At 49.9% G+C, this 17,630-nt stretch overlaps 1 long non-coding RNA gene across 1 annotated transcript; it reads left to right on the top strand.

The window, feature by feature from the left end:
• The first annotated feature begins 13,280 nt into the window (after positions 1-13,280).
• Positions 13,281-17,292, top strand: LOC128838144 (uncharacterized). Its single transcript, XR_008445108.1, has 2 exons — positions 13,281-14,013; positions 17,047-17,292. It is a non-coding gene; the product is annotated as an uncharacterized LOC128838144 (long non-coding RNA).
• Positions 17,293-17,630: the final 338 nt, after the last annotated feature.

Here is a 17,630-nt window from a genome sequence, read left to right as displayed (position 1 = left end):
TGACCATAACATGGGCAGCTTGACCTCCCTGTAACTAGGGTTTGCGTCTCCGTTATAGAGTTGGTGAATGTGACTGCCCTGTAATCAGGGTGCAAGTCAACTCCCCGTGTCTTTGGAGGGGCATTGAGCTCTTTGTTAAACTGAGCAATGTGACCGCCCTGTAACTGGGGTCTGGGTCTCTGCCCTCTTGCTCATTTGGCTTTACGCCGTGCTCTGCCCCATTAGTCAGCGTGACAACCCTGTAATTAGGGTCCATGTTACAAGCCTCTCTAGGATGGGACATATCGAGCTCTTTGGTACTTTGACAGCTTGACCTTCCTGTAATTCAGGTTATGGTCTCCCCTATTTGGCTAATGCCAGCGACCACCCTGTAATCAGGGTACAGGTTGCACCTCGCTTTTGAAATCTGGGGGATTAGAATCATGACCATAACATGGGCAGCTTGACCTCCCTGTAACTAGGGTTTGCGTCTCCGAGGCCCTTTGGGTCTCCGTTATAGAGTTTGTGAATGTGACTGCCCTGTAATCAGGGTGCAAGTCACCTCCCCGTGTCTTTGGAGGGGCATTGAGCTCTTTGTTAAACTGAGCAATGTGACCGCCCTGTAACTGGGGTCTGGGTCTCTGCCCTCTTGCTCATTTGGCTTTACGCCGTGCTCTGCCCCATTAGTCAGCGTGACAACCCTGTAATTAGGGTCCATGTCACAAGCCTCTCTAGGATGGGACATATCGAGCTCTTTGGTACTTTGACAGCTTGACCTTCCTGTAATTCAGGTTATGGTCTCTCCTCTTTGGCTAATGCCAGCGACCACCCTGTAGTCAGGGTACAGGTTGCATCTCGCTTTTGAAATCTGGGGGATTAGAATCATGACCATAACATGGGCAGCTTGACCTCCCTGTAACTAGGGTTTGCGTCTCCAAGGCCCTTTGGGTCTCCGTTATAGAGTTGGTGAATGTGACTGCCCTGTAATCAGGGTGCAAGTCACCTCCCCCTGTCTTTGGAGGGGCATTGAGCTCTTTCTTAAACTGAGCAATGTGACCGCCCTGTAACTGGGGTCTGGGTCTCTGCCCTCTTGCTCATTTGGCTTTACGCCATGCTCTGCCCCATTAGTCAGTGTGACAACCCTGTAATTAGGGTCCATGTCACAAGCCTCTCTAGGATGGGACATATTGAGCTCTTTGGTACTTTGACAGCTTGACCTTCCTGCAATTCAGGTTATGGTCTCTCCTCTTTGGCTAATGCCAGCGACCACCCTGTAATCAGGGTACAGGTTGCATCTCGCTTTTGAAATCTGGGGGATTAGAATCATGACCATAACATGGGCAGCTTGACCTCCCTGTAACTAGGGTGTGCGTCTCCGAGGCCCTCTGGGTCTCTTGGCCTCGTGCTGTCTTCACAGCCTGCTGCCAACGACCGCCCTGTAATCAGGGATCTGGTCTTTGCCCTCTAGTCTCTTGGCACTTGGCCAAATGCAGCCACTGCCCTGAATGAGCACCCTGTAAACAGGGTACAGGTCTCATCTGCTACTATTTATGGCACCCCCATGACACTGTGTCCAGAGTTCCGGCCCTTCAAACAGCGCTTCCAACTTGCCTGGAATTCTGCAGCCAAGTCTCCTGCTTTCTACTCACTTTTTGGACTCTCGGAGATCTGACATGCTACTGGTGGTAAGATCCGAAAGGGAGTGTCCGGGGCTGTTGTGGACTAAGTCATTCCAGGCAGTATACCTTGTCACATTGATTTAAGAATACTTGTCAATTAATTCCTTACCCCCCTTCATCATTTTATTCCTCCTGATTTTGTATGGAGGCTGCCTGGTGAAATAATTGTCAAGGGGAAATCTGGAGATTGTGGCTTTAGAGGGGAATGGGCCCAGTAGTTTTCTCACCCAGTGCAGCTTGGGAGGAGCGGGAAATGCTTGTGGAAGTGTCTGAGGACCACAAAGAACTGTCTTGGACCTAAATATCCAGACTGTCTGCAGATGCGGAAAGGAACAGTGTATCAGTAGATTACACTGAGTTTGCGTGCGGGACATGGCATTGTCGGTTCTCACTTACACACGCCTTGTGCTCTCTCTCTCCGTTTCAGACATCATGAAGCACAAGTGGAGAAGAAGGAAGTGTCAGGAATGCCACACACAGAGGAGAAAAGAAGATGGAGGAAAAGGAAAGGAACTCTGGGCACAGTAACCAACCTCAAATCAGGCCTCAGGTCATGTAATTAGACTGTAGGGGAATCTCGAGCCTCTTAATACCTTGAGCAGCGTGACCGCCCTGTAAGCTGGGTCCCGGTCTGTGCTATTGTGTCGTTTTGACATTCTGCTCCGATATCTGGCTATTGAGGGTGACTGCCCTGTAATCAGGGTGTAAGTCACTTCCCTCTGTCTTTGGAGGGGCATTGAGCTTTTTGTTAAACTGAGCAATGTGACCGCCCTGTATCTGGGGTCCGGGTCTCTGCCCTCTTGCTCATTTGGCTTTACGCCGTGCTCTGCCCCATTAGTCAGCGTGACAACCCTGTAATTAGGGTCTATGTCACAAGCCTCTCTAGGATGGGACATATTGAGCTCTTTGGTACTTTGACAGCTTGACCTTCCTGTAATTCAGGTTATGGTCTCCCCTATTTGGCTAATGCCAGCGACCACCCTGTAATCAGGGTACAGGTTGCACCTCGCTTTTGAAATCTGGGGGATTAGAATCATGACCATAACATGGGCAGCTTGACCTCCCTGTAACTAGGGTTTGCGTCTCCGTTATAGAGTTGGTGAATGTGACTGCCCTGTAATCAGGGTGCAAGTCAACTCCCCGTGTCTTTGGAGGGGCATTGAGCTCTTTGTTAAACTGAGCAATGTGACCGCCCTGTAACTGGGGTCTGGGTCTCTGCCCTCTTGCTCATTTGGCTTTACGCCGTGCTCTGCCCCATTAGTCAGCGTGACAACCCTGTAATTAGGGTCCATGTCACAAGCCTCTCTAGGATGGGACATATCGAGCTCTTTGGTACTTTGACAGCTTGACCTTCCTGTAATTCAGGTTATGGTCTCCCCTATTTGGCTAATGCCAGCGACCACCCTGTAATCAGGGTACAGGTTGCACCTCGCTTTTGAAATCTGGGGGATTAGAATCATGACCATAACATGGGCAGCTTGACCTCCCTGTAACTAGGGTTTGCGTCTCCGAGGCCCTTTGGGTCTCCGTTATAGAGTTGGTGAATGTGACTGCCCTGTAATCAGGGTGCAAGTCACCTCCCCGTGTCTTTGGAGGGGCATTGAGCTCTTTGTTAAACTGAGCAATGTGACCGCCCTGTAACTGGGGTCTGGATCTCTGCCCTCTTGCTCATTTGGCTTTACGCCGTGCTCTGCCCCATTAGTCAGCGTGACAACCCTGTAATTAGGGTCCATGTCACAAGCCTCTCTAGGATGGGACATATCGAGCTCTTTGGTACTTTGACAGCTTGACCTTCCTGTAATTCAGGTTATGGTCTCTCCTCTTTGGCTAATGCCAGCGACCACCCTGTAGTCAGGGTACAGGTTGCATCTCACTTTTGAAATCTGGGGGATTAGAATCATGACCATAACATGGGCAGCTTGACCTCCCTGTAACTAGGGTGTGCGTCTCCGAGGCCCTCTGGGTCTCTTGGCCTCGTGCTGTCTTCACAGCCTGCTGCCAACAACCGCCCTGTAATCAGGGATCTGGTCTCTGCCCTCTAGTCTCTTGGCACTTGGCCAAATGCAGCCACTGCTCTGAATGAGCACCCTGTAAACAGCGTACAGGTCTCATCTGCTACTATTTCTGGCGCCCCCATGAGACTGTGTCAAGGGTTCCGGCCCTTCCAACAGCGCTTCCAACTTGCCTGGAATTCTGCAGCCAAGTCTCCTGCTTTCTACTCACTTCTTGGACTCTTGGAGACCTGACATGCTATTGGTGGTAAGATCCGAAAGGGAGTGTCCGGGGCGGTTTTGGACCGTTGTCGAAAGCGGTTCTCATTTACACACTCCTTGTGCTCCCTCTCTCTGATTCAGGCGTCATGAAGCAGAAGTGGAGAAGAAGGAAGTGTCAGTACCATGGTATAACTGTGAATCTGAAATGCATGGACCTTAAACACTCAAGTTGTATAGAATTATAACTTCCTATTATTAAGAAATCATCATTTCCTACTGGAAGTGCAAAGATGTCACTTAAGGGAAGGTATACATTTGAATCCTCCCCTCCCCTCCAATTCTCCCCCCAAAACTCTTCAAATAAAGTTAAGGTTCAGAAAATTAACATTTACTCCAGGTAACGCCTAACTTGTGTATTTCTCACACATTTCTCAAAGGAAGCAAACAAAACTAAATGTTTTGGCAACTGGCAGTTACTCTCCGCACTTCACAACTTTCAAACACCTGCTCTACTTAAACGGTCACACCAACCAAAGTGTACCACACATTCAAAATTAACTTTGCATCTATTGTGTCAGAAGTGAGAGTGTTTTTAGTAGTTGTGTCCATTGGTGGAAGTGGCAGTTGTGGTGTTTTAGTAGTCCTTTACGCTTATTGAATTCAAAGGATGATGATGTGGATGTTTTAGGTAGGTATTTTTCTGTTAAGTCTTGGTATTTGGGTGGAGGTGCAGTATTTTGTGATTATGACTGTTTTTCTGGTATTGGTTTAGTGTGAATTGTTGGCAATTCTAGATGTTTTTGTATCCGTACATTAGTAGATGTATTTAGAGGGCAAAGCTGAGGTTGCCTGTTTGGTGCAATTTAATTGGTGTGAAAGTTAATTTCGGGTAGGTGTTTGAAAGCACTGAGGTTTGAATTTTTAGCTCAACAAGGATGCAGGACCCACCTGGCTACCTCAGTTCTTACTATCATTCCTAATTCCAAAATCTTGGATGAAGATGACCAGGCAGAATAAAGATATCTCCAGAGACTTTCAAGAGGGTAGCATTTCTGCAGCTTTAGGGGATTCCTTAAACCTTATTGAGCTTTTCAAAGTGTAATAATTGTGGGAAACTTCTACTTCTGCCAATTCCGTGTTGAACAATGACCTGTATTAAAGGACTTACACTGGGTAGTTAATTCTGTTCTGTATTAAGATGATTTTGCTAAAATCGCCGCTTTCTGATGTGTGAAATGAATTATCTAGCTCTGATTATACCTATTTGATAAAAGTGTGATAACGACCCCATGTTAAATGCATGGATTGAACTTTGATTGTCATATCACATTGCTTTGCTTTCTGTAACTCCTTATTTATGAATGTATTTGTTACTTATGTAATTCAATGAATAAAATGTATACATTCAAGTATAGTCTCAGTTCTTTCTTTGGCTAAACAAAAAGGAATCTGATAAACTTGTGAAGAATTTTGGTATTGTTACGTTTAATTTAATTAACATCTTTTTACCCTTTAAATGCGGTCGTTGGAAGTAACTACCCTTTAGTGGTGCAAGTTTGATTTTTCTCTTGGATCACACGTTTTGGGCAGACTGCAGTGTGATCTTGAGGATGGAGATCGCACTGCCACTTAGGTGCATAAGGTTGCCCTCCTAAAGCTTCTAAGGTGCACAAGAATAGGCCTTTGTTTGGTTCCTTCACTGTTCCCAGGCTTATAGATTGCTTGAGATCTGCAGGCCCTAAAGCTCACTTCCTGAGCACAATATATGATTGTGGCTATGATAAGATTGGACTAAAACTAGCAAGGTCCCCTGGTTTCTGCACCTTTCCCGTTCAGACATTTTTAAAAAAGTAGATTAATGTAATATTTTTATATTCAATTCAATCTCAAGTTTCTCAGAAATTGACTTTTACGGTGCACTAAATTTTCAATATGCTAATACATGTGAGATAGTGTGGTCTAGTGGTTTAGAGCACTGGCCAGGGATTCAGGCGACCTGGTTTCTATTCCTGCCTCTGCTGCTGGGTCACTTGGTGGTCACTTTGCCTCCCTGTGCCAGTGTCCCCCTCCATTTAAAAAAAAAAAAGTGGGGGAGGGGAGATGATTGTACTGACCTCATTTGTAAAGTGTTTTGAGATCTACAAGCACTAAACAGAATTTTTACTAAAAATGAGATTCTATAGGGGTGGGAGAGAACTAGAGATTAACTTTGGTAGGGTGCATGAAGATATAATTCACTATGGAGGCATTAATTTTCCTAATGCTGTGAAGAAAACTCTCTTGTGCATAATGAATTGAAACAGCCTCTCTCTCTTTGCATTTGTTAATTCATTTCTCCTATACCAGGTGCTTTTTGTTCCATTGAAATATGCATGGGGATGTGCTTTTTATTTATTACCCTTGCCCTATGATTTATTATTCAAAAGTGGGCAACTTGGAAAGCAAATACTCAATATTAGGTGATTGTTTGCCTGCTGTAGAAAAAGCCCGTGAAGAAGTGTGCAGCAGCTGCAGTTACACTAGGGGAACTCCATGACTTCAATAGATTCAATAGTCGTCTTTTCTCTGTTTACAGGTACTCTGACTTGCCCCTTTCCCCCTTCACTTAAACCCAATTCAGAGGCAGCTGATGAGTCGCAGGTGCACTGGCTTCTTCCTTCTTAGAGGATGAATGGCCCGCTATGAGAGACCTGAAACCCGATGGTATGATGATGAGGGCTTTAATTCAGCAAAGTACCATTCTAGCATACCTCAGCCAGAGTCATCATGCGTACCTGGAAAAAGAAAGGGCTTCCACAGCTAAACAAAAGATCTGTCAGGACTGACTATTCAATAGAATAGATTGCTGCTAGTTAACCTGATGTAAAGTTGGCTAAACCTCTCAAAGACTGCGTTGGTGCAGGTTGCATTTCCACTGAATAATTACCATACCTTCTGCCTATTTAAAAATTATCTTCCCTGCTGTTTGATTTGTCTATGATGGTCTTATTGTTTAAAACTATTGTGTCGTGTTGCTCTCCATTGCTAATTAGCGGAGCTTGTTAGAAAAAAACAATTGCCAGAGTTTGCTCTTTTGTTGAAATTGAAACACACTGCAGGACTGTGTCAATTCTGACAGAATCCACCAGAAACCAAGCATGTTTCCAATGGAACTTTGCCGGCCAGGCAGAATTCCATCAGAAACTTGCTTGGCTTCCTGACAGCTCAGCTGCCGGGCTCCTTGATAGACCATGTGGCACGCTGCTGGGGAACCTGGGTTTCCAGGCTCCCAGCTCCTCAGCTGCCTGCCTGGTGGGCTGATGGGAAGCTGGGAGCCTGAAAGTTGCGGGAGCCCCAGCTGCCAGGCTCGTGACTCCTCGCCAGGTAGGGCTCTTAGGGTCCATGGCTCCAGGACAGCCCACCAGGTGTGCTACAGTGAAGCTAGGTCTTGTAAGGCTCCAAGGATCTCCAGCTTTGGGGCAGCCTACAAGGCTGCTTTAGAGCTCAGTGGAGATCAGCAATTCCATTTCACACAGAATTTCAAAATTTTTGAATATGATTCCAAATCAGAATGAAATCTGATTTTGAAATAGCAAAATCCTCTATAAAATAGAATTACTGTTCTCCCCCCAGCTCTTTCCGACTGTGGTACTAGTGAGGCCTTGTAATGAACGCAACCCTGTTTTACCGCTTCCCCCATCTTTCCCCCTGTTATCTTTCTCCTTTCATCTCCGTGGAAAGAAATATTTCCCTTTCCTATATTCTTCCGGTATATGGATGTGTGTGTGTGTGTGTGTTCACTCTGGGGGGTTTGGAACAGTTGCCCCAGGGGTAGAAGGATCTTTCCCTGCTGCATTCCTGAGCGGCCCTTTTCTTGGTCAGAGGTGCCTGTCTACTGGGATTATTATCGCTAAAGATTCAAACACACATACAAACCCTATATATTCGGTTTCTTCAGGGGGAATAAAGAACAGAATTTCCATGTAACTCTAGAATGGTTTAAAGTTTAAGGTACTGGGTTATGACATTTGGTCTCTTGTAGATAGAATTGTAAAATTACAAGCTCTTTATTTTTGTGTACTATAAAACACATCCCTATAATTAAATCAAGGTTGAAAGTGCTTTGCCTAGAAGATTAATTTAAACCTCTATGGATAAAAAGAAGAACCTCCAGGACTCAATATACTGATGTGTAGATAGCACCTCAGCACATTTCAGTGTGCGGGTCATTTCCTTTCTGATGCCTGTGCAGGGGATGTCTCTTTACACTAGAAGCTTTTGCTGTATCTTTTGGCTATATTGGCCCAGCTCCTCCAAGGTACATAGCCATTATGGGAGTGAAGGGCCCAAACATCTTTGAGGATGTGGGTCGCTATCTCCTGGTTTCTCTTTCCTGTCAATGGAGTCGGGCTGTGCAAATGGGAAGTCACTGCCTAAGGCTGGGAGTGGCCCAACTCCTCCCTGGGCTGGTGGTGGGCTCTGCCAAAGAGTCTGGGATGGCTCCGCGCTGCTGGGGACGAGGGAAGCCATGGTGGGCTTGGTGCTAAAGCCTGAGCAGCAGGGATGGGGCCAAGCTTGGCACAGTGGGGAAGCAGGGGCAGGCAGGCTCTGTGCACTGCTGAGGGACAGCAGGGGATGGTTTGGTTCCCCCTGCCCCGTAGGAAGAGGCCAGGGCAGGCTCAGTGCGGGGGCTGCCATGGGAAGCCTGACAGGTGAGATCCGCCCCTCGCACCTCTGGAGGCAGCTCTGTGCATCGCTGCCCTGCCGCCATGGCACCAGGACTCCAAAACTTAGTCGCAGACACAAGGGCTGGACGGAGCCCACAGGGGGCTCCACCAGGGGGCGGGGCTCAGACTGGGCGGGAATTGGTTCAAGAGGGAGGGCGTTCGGTGTGAGAGAGAGGCTGAGTCAGCTCGAGACTGAGGCGAGACTTCAGGTTAGAGGACGGCGAGCGCCGACTGTGAGGTGGGCCCGAGAGAACCTCTGAGGTGGCACGATCCGGGGGCGGGGCTTAGGAGCAGAGGGCCACATGCCCAGGCGGGGGCCCTGGTCTTTGAAATTCTGACACTGCTCCAGGCCCTCAGGGAAAGGGGGGCTCAATGGGGAGAAGCGGCACTAGGAGCTGCCCACAGCCAGTAGAACCCCGCTACCCCGGGAACATCAGAATGGTTGGGACCAGATGAAGCAAGCACCTCAGAGGCGGGGGGCTCGGTCCAGGCTTCCACATGGCGGCATGAGAGGGACTGCGGCTGAGGCTAAAAGCGGTGCAGGCACCGTGAGGAGGGCGGATGGGAAGCAGCGACAGGCACTGCCTGAGAAAGAGGAGCGGGTGGCCGATTGTGAGTTGGCAGGAGGGGCAAAGCAGAGGCTGGAGCGCCGCGATGAGATATGTATGTAAGAAGGGTAATCCAGATAAGGTGGTCTGGACCAAGCAGTGGCAGAGGGGTCTCTGTGCTCTGAAAGAGGCTCTGGTCAAGGGCTCGGTGCTGTTAAAGCAGGACTTTGACAAGCTCTTTCCGGTGTTCACTGACGCTTCAGAAGAGGGCTGGGTGTGGTGCCAATGCAGATTGACGGAAAGGGGGAGAGACATCCCATCGGGTATGTGAGCAGAAAGCTGCTGCCCCAGAAGCAGAACTCTCCAGCCATAAAAAAGGAATGCCTGGCCAGGGCGGCTGGGCCTTAAAAAGCTGCAGCCATATGGCTTTTGGTCGGCTTTCCGCCAGGCCAGAGGGGGGCGCCCGCCGATGGCCGGTTTCCGAAAGATGGTGCTCAGCTAGCGAGGGTCTAATTCTGCCCGAAGAAACATAACATTTTCATGCTGTGACGTTCTGTACCTCCACCACTCTGGCCGACTTACCAGACCCCCCAGATAGCCATGGCTGCAATGTTTCCCATTCTCCGGTTACTTTCTGGGGGTGTTGGAGATGTGTATTCCCCACCAGGGTGAAGTTCAGGGGAAGCTGTTGAGGAGAGAGGGAAATAAGTAGTGTGAATACTAGGACAGGCTAAGGTGACAAAATAAACACAGGGTAATGGGAGCGGAGCCAAATCACCTTTTTCAGGAAATCTGTACAGTAACAGCCACAGGTGCCGGATTCCTCTGGGTTCCAGGGCTACTCAACCCCCCTCACTCTGCCCACGGCCCCACCCGCCCCCATCCCCTAAGCTCCCACCCCCGCTCCGCCTCTTGCCGCCCCCCTGCTGCTCCCCAGGTCCTGCCCTCACCCCTTCCCCAACCCCCGCCCTGCCTTTTCCCATCCCACCCCACCCCCTCCTCACCTCGTCTGACCCCCTTCTGTCCCCTCCTCCGAGTGTGCCTCATCCCTGCTCCTCTTTCTGCCTCCCAGCGCCTCCTGCACGCCGTGGAACAGCTGATTGTGGCGGGTGGGAGGCTCTGGGAGGGAAGGAGGGAGGGAGCTGGCTGCCGGTGGGTGCTAAGCACCCACTAATTTTTTTCAGTGGGCGCTCCAGCCCTGGAGCCCCCAAGGGGTTGGCACCTATGGTAACAGCAATTCAGGGGTCTGGAACAATTTTTATAGTGGGGATGCTGAAAGCCATTGAACAACACTGTAAACCCCATGTATGATGGAAACCGTGCATTCGCTTGCTAATATCACTTCATGCTGGGCACCCCAGTGCCCCTAGTTCCAGCTCCCCTGCAGCATATATGCAAACGGCTAGTCTCTTGCTTGAGGAAAGTTAGTTACAAATTGCTCAGAGCCTGCTGCAGAGGATTCGTGCAGGGATAGAGCCATCTGCACGGGACTCTTACTTGTGCCACATGGAAGTGAGATGAGGTGCCATGGAGTAAGATGCTTTTGCACATACTTCTCTCTTGGATTGTTCTTCGTACAGTTATGATCCACGTGGGGGGCCTTTAGCGAGCATGCACACATTGGGCTGGGGCAGTGCTAGCACAGCTCTAGTGGGCGTAGCTTGCAATATCAGTGGCACAAAAATTACGTTGTGTGGAAACACCTTGTGTTCTGTACAGAAACCAGAGCCTCATCTCTTTCTAGGATGAAAGCTGGAGACAAACCTGTCACTATTTCCTCCTACCTACCAATGGTAGGATAAAGGCGAGCTTAAGTGGGGATCTAGTGGTAGCGTATTCCTCCCTTTTTATCCCCCTAAGGTTGGCTTTCTCACAGGAAGGCCTAAAATCCTAGATGATAGAAATCGCCCAATGGCTTCTTAAGGAAACGAATTCATTTGTTATATGTAGCCCAGCTTAAAAACAGTGTGATGGAATGATTGGCGGGAGGTTCCCCTCTGCACCATAGGGGTAATGATTTAGTTAGACTTTGAAGAAGAATGTGTATGGCTCCCACATGCTCTGTTACTGCCATGTACCACCAGAGAGGGGGATACATCTTGGAGGTTGTGAACCAATCTGTTTATAATCCTTGACTTGTTTATACAGTCTATTGTTTTTGTTTTTTGCTCTCATTTTAATGTAATTGTGTTTTGTCAATATAACCTGTAGGTTTCCACTCCACCAAGGAATGAAAGAAGGCAGAGAGACTTGAGCAGGAAAGAACTACTACTACCGATAGGCACAGCTACTGAAAAAAACCTGCACCATAAGAAAGGATAGGCATTTGTTGTCAGAGTTAACTCCTTGTACGTGCCTCTAAACCAGCAGGTCCCAAGTTGAGGTTTATGTATCGGTGGTGGCACATGGAGGACCTGATGGTGGTCTTCAGTGAGCAGGCAGATCTCACGTTCCTAGTACTGAAATTACTGTCAATATGTTCCTAGTACTACTTTTCTTTGGAAGCATTTGCTGTACCTGCCACGAAGGTGTTACCTGATCTCGAAGAGGTGAGGAAAGGGTCCATAGAACAATTTTTATAAGATTAGGCCCACATCAAAACTGTTTTAGAACCCCAGAGGAAAGACAAGCAAAGGCTTCTGCAGTGGCGCCATCTGTTGACTTTGAATGTACAGAGGCTCCTATTAGCAACTCCGTATTTTCGGTTGCATTATAAAAGGGATTGCCTGTGGGGAATATGTTCCTGGTTTTTCTCTAAAGGGAGATTGACAATCATTGTGAGAACTCACACCCAAGTTGTTTTTATACTATTGGAACATTTAATGTAGTGGCTGTTTGACTTCTTTTAAAAACTTTTCAATAAGAAATCTCCAGTTTTAGTGTCTGGCTTAAATTTGTCCTAGGCAGTGCTAGGGTTGAGTAGCAACTCTTCAGAATACTGTCTACGTACCCAGATTTGGTAGAGAGGTAGATCCTCACTAGGTCCAGTCTAAGGGCTAGTTTTGTTTTGTTTTTCAAATAGTTTTAAATTATTGGGTTTAGCGTAACTTTTAGTCATTATTCACATTACAACTGAAATTTTGACGCACTGTGCTCATAAAACTGGCTGTTGGTGGAACATGCAGTCCATGAGCACACAAGCTTGATTTTAGGCCGGTAGGGGGAGGGCAAAAGGGGTAGCCCCCAGAGGCGCAGACCCTAGTGGCGCTGATGGGTGCTCAAGCCCCCTCTACCCCCAGCCCTGGCCCGACTCCACCCTTGCTCCGCCTCTCCCATCCCCATTCCAGTAGTAACTGATTGATGTATTCCACCAAATGGGGAGCTGCATTTTAGAGGTGACAAAGAGAAACTTTGATAATCCTAATACAAAATGGCCTCTTCCTGCTCTCATTATTCACATGTAATTTTGTTTGTGGTGTATGCCCAAGAATGAATTGGATCTGGTGCACACAAAGGTAATGGGATCAGGCGGTGGGGGCACAAACCTGATAAGAGTGCATGCGAGCACAAACTTAATAGTGGGGGCAGTGCTAGTAAGTGTATTGTGCGTAGGTGTTGGATACATACAAACCTGATTTGATTTGGGTGGGGGGAGAGGGTATGTGAATGCACATAAACCTGATGGATGGGGTATGGACAGGCTAATTACAAACTAACAATTGATATGTATTAAGGGATGCATGCACTCTTGCTTAGTGGGGGAAAGGGCACCAATCTAGCCTCTTCCAATACAACCGTCTACTACACCAAACATCCAAATGGCCAAGGTTTTCTGGGGAAAAATAACCTGGTAAAAAGTAGAATAGGAAAAGGTGGCAGAGTTCAGGTGTGGTGTGGGGTCTGTTTGAATGGAAAGGCTAATTATCATTCAGTAACTATTATTTTTAATATGGAATTATTGTGAACTGGGACACTGATTCATCAATGTATTTAAGCATGTTCCTGATTGGAGCACTAACAGCAGTGGGATGGCTCACGTACTTTAAGTTAGTCACGTGCATAAGTACTCTCTGGAATTGGGGTTTTAAGGCTGAACAATTACAGGGCTTTTCTCTTCTCCTTTTTTCGTTTTGGTTCAATAGGTATTTAATTCAAATCATTATTGCTATAGGTTGCCCTTTTATATAAAATAATTATTTATTGATCAGAAACAAATGCCTATGATAATTACATAAATAGGAACAATAAATAAATGACTGACATAAAGATCCTGTTACAAATGGCGTAAAATGATCTGAAACTATTGTCACAGTGCACAGATAGACTAAATAGTAACAGCTTTTAAAATTCCACCGCATCTCATTTTAAATCCTGTATAAAATATTACTTGATTTTGATTAGTACTTCTAAAAATGTTGGTATTTAAATTTCTAAACTTCTTTGTGAGTTTGTCCTAGATTTGAAACCCCCATAATTCCACATGGATTCTCCTGCTAGCACTGAGGCTGAACTGCTTGTCTCTGATGAAAGAAATTGGTCTCTCTTCCCTTTCACCCTGGGAAACTATAGGTCCTTACCATGGGCGTGCGCACGGGGTGGGCCCGGGCACACACCCTCATGCCCATGGGCCGGATCCGGATCTGGCCCCTCGGGGCTTTGCATCCGGCCCGCGGGATTTGCCCCCCGTGGTGCCGCAGGCCCCGCGCTGCTTTCCGAAGCAGCCATCAGGGCAGCAGGTCTCTGGGGCTAAGGGGTTGCTCTAGGCACCGCCTCCCGAAGCTCCCATTGGCCGGGAACGGGGAACTGCGGCCAATGGGAGCTTCAGGGGAGGTACCTGGAGGCGTGGCAAGGGCAGCGTGCAGAGCCCTGTGCTGCCCCGCCCCTCCCCCGGGGCTGCGGGGAGCGGCCCGGCATGGGGCCCTGGCAGGCGGGGAGCGCGCCGCTGCGGGTAAGCCTGAACCTCTCCTGCACCCCCTCTCCCTGCCCTGAGCCCCCGGCCTGCACCCCGTTGAGCCGGGCTCCCCCTCCCCAGGGCTGGGCTGGCTGCTTTAACAGCCCCATGTGCTCCCTGGCAGCCTCCCACCCGGCAGCACCAACACAGCCGCTTAAGGTGGCCCGCGCGGGTGCTGCCCCAGTTCCCCGCCCCAAGGCAGCTGCCCCCCTCCAGCGCCCCAAACCCGCCTGCGGCTCCCCGCGCTGGCCAGGGGCCCGGGCACCACCCGGGGGGTCAGGCCGCCCCTGAGCCCAGCAGGCCCGGGGCAGGGGGCGAGCCCGGCCCACAGGCCCCCTCCCGCAGCCCGGCTGCGAGCTCCGCTCCCCGGCGCTGTTCGGGGACTCCGGCCCGGCACCCTCGGGCTTGAGTCCAGCCCTGGGAGCAGCTCGGCGCCCTGCGATCCACCCTGGCTGCCTCTTCCCGGCCTGGCCCCAAGCGCCCAGCCCGGCCCCCGAGCCTGCCTGCCAGGGCGGGGGAGCCCAGATCCCCAGCCCCGGGCCTGCCTGCAAACAGCCTACCCTCCTGCACCCCAACTCCCTCTCCTGAGCCCCCTGCCTGCACCTCTCACCCCAACCCCCTGTCCTGAGCCCCCTTCCTGCACCTTGTCCCCCAACCCCTACCCCACAACTCCCTGCCCTGAGCCCCCGGCCTGCACCTCTCACCCCAACCCCCTGTCCTGAGCCCCCTTCCTGCACCTTGTCCCCCAACCCCTGCCCCACAACTCCCTGCCCTGAGCCCCCGGCCTGCACCTCTCACCCCAACCCCTGCCCCACAACTCCCTGCCCTGAGCCCCCGACCTGCACCTTGCCCCGCAACCCCCTGCCCTGAGCCCCCTCCTGCCCCCAACCCCCTGCCCTGAACCCCCTGCCTGTACCCCTTCTGCATCCCAACTCTCTTTCCTGAGCCCCCTGACTGCACCTCTCACCCCAACCCCCTGCCCTGAGCTCCCAACCCCCGCCCTGAGCCCCCTGCCTGCACCTCTCACCCCAACTACCTGCCCTGAACCCCCTGCCTGCACCCTGTACCCCTCCTGCATCCCAACTCCCTACCCTGAGCCCCCTGCCTGCACCTCTCACCCCAGCCCCCTGCCCTGAACCCCCTGCCTGCACCCTGTACCCCTCCTGCATCCCAACTCCCTGCCCTGAGCTCCCTGCCTGCACCTCTCACCCCAACCCCCTGTCCTGAGCCCCCTTCCTGCACCTTGTCCCCCAACCCCTGCCCCACAACTCCCTGCCCTGAGCCCCCGGCCTGCACCTCTCACCCCAACCCCTGCCCCACAACTCCCTGCCCTGAGCCCCCGACCTGCACCTTGCCCCGCAACCCCCTGCCCTGAGCCCCCTCCTGCCCCCAACCCCCTGCCCTGAACCCCCTGCCTGCACCCCTTCTGCATCCCAACTCCCTGCCCTGAGCCCCCTGACTGCACCTCTCACCCCAACCCCCTGCCCTGAGCCCCCAACCCCCTGCCCTGAGCCCCCTGCCTGCACCTTGCCCCGCAACCCCCTGCCCTGAGCCCCCTGCCTGCACCCTGTACCCCTCCTGCACCCCAACTCCCTGTCCTGAGCCCCCTGCCGCACCTCTCCTGCACCCCAACTCCCTGTCCTAAGACCCCTGCCACACCCTGGATCCCAATCCCTTGCCCTGAGCCCCCTCCTGCACTCCGCACTCCTCCTGTACCCCAAGCCCCTTCCCTGAGCCCCCTCATACATCCCACACCCTCCTCTGTCCCAGTCCCTTGCCCTGAGCCCCTTCCTGCACACTGCACCCCCCCTGAACCCCTGCCCTGAGCCCCCTGCTGCACTCCGCCCCCTCTTGCACCTCAACCCCCTTCCCTGAGCCTCCTCATACATCCCACACCCCCTCCTCAGCCCCCCAATCCCTTGCCCTGAGCCCCTTCCCGCACACAGCACCCCCTCCCACACCCAGACGTTTATGACGTTCGCCTTAAAAAAAAAAAATCCCTGGGTGCACACCCTAATGCAATGTGCTGCGCACGCCTATGGTCCTTACCTCCTGGTCAGAGAGTCCCATTTTCCATCACTGCAACCAAACATGTCTCCACATGCCCAACTTGCTGGTGAGTCTGTGTTGGAATATCTGAATGGAACTCTCACCTCAGGTCGTTTCAGAGAGATTTTTGCAAAAGCAGCAGGAAGATTTCCCAGATTGCCACCTTGCCGTTCCCCTTCAGAGACACTCGAGGCTTGAAAACCCCTTGGGGCCACCTGAAATCTCTCCCTTCGTTCTGACATTAGAGGAAAATTATGCACATCTTTTTTTCTTGCAAAGTTTTTCCAGTTCATATTTGTTATGCTGTTATACTGTGCTTAAGCTGCCTGTTACAGTTCAGACATGAGATTTTGATCAGAGAAGAGTTGAACCACAGAAATATATAGCAAACGCATTATGTCAACAATGTTTAAGGTTTAACCCTTTCTTAATTTTCTTGTAACTTTTTTGCATAGATATCCTTCATTTTGCAATTTAAACTTTGAGTAAATCAACAGAGTATTATCACATAAATTGTAATATGGACAGTTGGAATTTCATTATGGAGTGAAAAGAACAGGAGTACTTGTGGCACCTTAGAGACTAAGAATGCTCTAATAAATTTGTTAGTCTCTAAGGTGCCACAAGTACTCCTGTTCTTTTTGCGGATACAGACTAACACGGCTGCTACTCTGAAACCTGTCATTGTGGAGTGAGTGTATTGCATAATACAAGGTCAAGCATTTTGGAGCCTTAGAAATCACTGTGGGAAAAATCAGTAGAAAGGAGGGAATCCACTGCACGATACAATTTCCTCCAACTGTTTTAAGCTCTGTAGTCACTGCATCCTCAGCTGGAATGAAATGAGAGTTGGTTGAAACACAAAGGGAAAAATAAATGTTTCCCTTTATTAACGTCAATACATGAAATGAAAATATCTTTCTACACCTCATCATCTTACAAGTCTTATGCTCAGTTCACATATTTTATAAATGTCTCTAGGAAACTTCTCAAGCTCCGCTATATGATGAGGACAGAGTGAATGTATCGCATAACACGTCAAGCGTTCTGGAGTGTTAGAAGTCACTGTGGGAAGAATCGGCAGAGAGGAGGGATTCCACTGCATCCTTCTGTTTTAACCTCAATAGTTGCAGCAGCCGGAGCTGAAAGGAAATAGGGAATGGTTGAAATACAAAGGGAAAAAATATAATTTTCATTGAATTGATCTCAATAAATTAAATGAAAATATCTCTTCCACACATAAACTCGCAAGTCATTTAGTGTGTTCATATTTTTTTTAAAAGTCTCTAGGAAGCTTCTCAAACCTTGAAATACTAGAAATAGTTCTCATGAGGACAGATGAATGAATAGCAACCCTGATCATAATAGAAACACACTACATATGTAGAAGTCAGAGTACTTTAGGGGTGGAGGGGAAGTACACCTCTACCCCGCTATAAGGCGGCCCGTTATAACAGGAATTCGGCTATAACACGGTAAAGCAGCGCTCTGGGGGGCGGGGCTGCGGGGATCGGCGCATCAGCGTGTCTGGCTTCGACACGCTCCTCTGAGCGGTGTGTTAAAGG

This window comes from Malaclemys terrapin, chromosome 5 (genome assembly GCF_027887155.1).
Source record: "Malaclemys terrapin pileata isolate rMalTer1 chromosome 5, rMalTer1.hap1, whole genome shotgun sequence".
NCBI classification, from domain to species: Eukaryota; Metazoa; Chordata; order Testudines; family Emydidae; genus Malaclemys; species Malaclemys terrapin.
Note: the sequence above shows the minus strand (reverse complement) of the source record. Positions and strands in the feature narration are given on the sequence as shown.